This window comes from Euphorbia lathyris, chromosome 9, assembly GCF_963576675.1.
Source record: "Euphorbia lathyris chromosome 9, ddEupLath1.1, whole genome shotgun sequence".
Lineage (NCBI taxonomy): Eukaryota > Viridiplantae > Streptophyta > Magnoliopsida > Malpighiales > Euphorbiaceae > Euphorbia > Euphorbia lathyris.
The window spans coordinates 29,199,260-29,202,649 of NC_088918.1; the positions used below are offsets into that span (position 1 = coordinate 29,199,260).

The window sequence follows — 3,390 nt, forward strand, 5'->3', positions numbered from 1 at the left end:
CATCCTCAATCCAATTACCTCAATTGACTTCCTTAGGCGGATTTGTGGATGGAAAACGTGCACCTTTATTAATGTAACATCCGTAATTTTATAGAGAGCCTTTTATGAAATAAAAGTTTTAGTATGTTATAATTATAATCTTAGAAAATAAAACTATATTTAAAGATTATATTATTATTATTATTATTATTATTATTTTCTTTTATTAATATTAATATTAATATTAATATTATTATATTATTATTGGTTTTACAGAGGTGGGTTAGGGATCTGGTTCTTTTGGCACACGTTTTCCTCTTCTGCGCAAACCTTATCTTTTCTATTTTCTTCTATTCTATTTTAATTCACAACTCCATATTCCGGCCACCTCTTGAACCAAAAATTATATCATTAAATTCCTTATTTCGTGAGGAACATTTTAAGATCACTATTGATATTTTTCTGGCAAAAAAGTATAGTGATCGAAGCGGGTACTTATACTGGTAAAGTGTTAGATCTTGTCCTTTTAGATGGTTTTAATTGTGAAAGGGGTGTGCTTTTGGACTCCCCTGATCGTTGGCTATCTCATGATAGTCTCGTTTCGCGATTTCAACATCTCCGGTGAACTTCCGGCGGCCGTCCACCGTGCTCCGACGAAACTCCGGGGAGCCAGTAATGGGTCATTTAGAACCCGAACAAATTAATTAGCGTTTTGGGACGAGAGGTAAACTTAATTGCTTATGTTTATATATATGTATATATATTCATTTATTTATTTATATGTGTGCCTATTGAGATGTTGATAATTAAATGTATGTTGAATGAATGTTGAGTATTTGATTATCATTTAATTGATACTTGATTTATATATATATGGTGATTTGAGATTGGAGTTTCAAATGTTCTCTGTATTGTTGAATTTATTGAAATAAAGCTTTGTTTCTTTTAAAATCATGTTGCTCATGTATTTACCTATTGAGGTATCAGCTGTGAAATTATACCATGATAGAATTGGAATGTATATGAGTTCAGAAGTTTATAAATTACGAAATTGTATTGTATTATGTTTGAGTTAGAACAAAACATAAATAGCTAGCTTCGGTGAGTATATTCAATGGTCTGGAGGTTTGATGATACTGTGATCACAGGCACCTGGGTAGGGTGTTATTTTACTCTAATTGAGTTTATACTGTGTCCTGAAACTGGGGGCGATAGCAGTACCGTATTATTGAAAAAAAAAAAGAAAGAAAAAGAAATCATTACGAGGTTAAAAAGGTACTATTGTTAACCATGAGACCATTGAGTATATTTCACTTAGGTTTAGCTGGGGCCTTAAAAATAAAGATAATAAATTATAATTTTGTTGTTTGAAGTAAATTGAGTCATATACGAGATGATATATTTATATTTTATTCTTGATGGATTGATTGTTTAATTGTTTGATTAATTAAATGCAACATACATGAAATTAATTGTACATATATGTATATATATATTTATATATATAAATATAGGTAATTATGTTTATTGAGTAGGCAGCTCACCCATTGCCACGTTGAAATTTTCAGGCTAGGTTCAAAGTTTCTCCTGTTTGCTAGATTTTCACGTTTACCCTACATTCAGGCTGGCCAGCACAAGCGTCTCATCCCCATTAGCAATTTCATACACATTCATTGTGATTTATTATATTATTGGATTTGTAAGTGAATATTATTGACAGATTAAAATATTTGATTGGTTATTTAGCCATTCGGTTATGAGATTTTGATAGACGAAAATAAATAAGGAGCCTTTATGTATTTATGTTGGTGTTTATGCTTAATTATGACAATTGATCGGTTTCTTGTGTGTTTTCAATGTGACCCGGGACGGGAGTTACAATTAAACACCCCAAAATCACATTTTCTAAGTACATTTAGGCTATTAATAACCCTTTTAAGCCTTTTCAATTCGTTTTGAATGTTTGCTTTGTTTGGAAAAAATCATGTTTATGTCATATTGCATATTAATACACAAAATAAATAAACAACAAAATATTACAACTTAAAAGCAATTAAATAAATACAATTACATTCGGACATTGTCTGGTCTTCAATCCGCACCAAAACAAATTATATCATACTTCTATCAAGTAAAATAGTATGTTAGAAATAAGTAACATAATTATACAATTAATTATGATGTAAAAATGGACAAAGGACTAAATTGAAAAGTTTATTTAGGGAACAAATCGAAAGAAAGAGCAAACTTCAACTTAAGCACTAATGTGAATAAAACACAAAATTATTAAATACGGATTAAAACGAATAAAATAGAAAGTTATAAATTATGGATTAAAATGAATTAAAAGAACACATTTAAATTAAGGATTAAAATGATTGAAATGAAAGTTATTTTTTTTGAACAAACAAGAATGCTCTTTTATTCAATATTTAGACCAAGAGTATCAACAAGTAATAAGGATCGAATAAAATCGGGGATCCTAAAAAATGAGGACGGGCTAGCATATGAACGTGACCCCCTAGCAAGAGCATGGGTGACACAGTTCGCTTGCCTGAAAGCAAAAGAAAATCTAACAGCAGTTAGCTGTTGAGCAAGATGTTTACATTGCAAAATTACCAAATCAAACTCACTGAGATTTACAGTTTCCTTCTTCATGCTGTCCACAACGAGCCTTGAATCCATTTCAATTTGAACTGCGTGTGCTTGCTGTAGAACCAGCCATGATAGAACCTCTTTTAATCCGATTGCTTCAGCCATTGTAGGATCAACCAAATTAGCCTTTGTGTTCGTATAGCACCATAGAAAATGCCCTTATGAATCTCTCGCCACTGCACCAATTCCAATTTGTCGAGTCTCCCGAAAGATAGCCGCGTCAATGTTCACTTTGTGTAGACCAGCACCTGGCCTTTCCCATTCTTTTCTTCCAATATATGTTTGTGCTCTCACCACCCCCTGTTCCTCCCTAGTCTGAGCCGCAACGTACTGAAATAGGAAATCCAACGCTGAACGCACAACCACTGATGGAGGAAGGATCGACCGATCCCAGATTTTACCATTCATGTGTCGTCAAATACACCAGAGAATAACACCAATCCTTCCCAGTTCCTGTTCAGTATGCCGGGAAATCAGAAGCTCGAACCAGTCCCTAAAGGAGTCGACCGGCGCAATATCCAATGTGATTGACGCCGCCGACCAGCAGTTTACCGCGTAGTGACAATCCGCGAAGACGTGAAGGCCGTGTTCCCCTAACTCTCCACACGATCCACAGTTATTCATGCTGTCCAATCCTTTTCTGCATAACCGATCACGGGTTGGTAAGAAGTCCGCTCCAAGCTTCCAAAGGAACATTTTCACCCTCGGCGGAAGTGTTAGCCTCCATATCTTATTCCAGATTTACGCTCTACCTTC

General features: G+C 34.1%; 1 long non-coding RNA gene across 1 annotated transcript; it reads left to right on the forward strand.

Moving 5' to 3' along the window:
• Positions 1–267: 267 nt before the first annotated feature.
• On the forward strand, positions 268–1,780 carry LOC136206644 (uncharacterized). Its single transcript, XR_010676368.1, has 2 exons — positions 268–703; positions 1,548–1,780. It is a non-coding gene; the product is annotated as an uncharacterized lncRNA (long non-coding RNA).
• Positions 1,781–3,390: the final 1,610 nt, after the last annotated feature.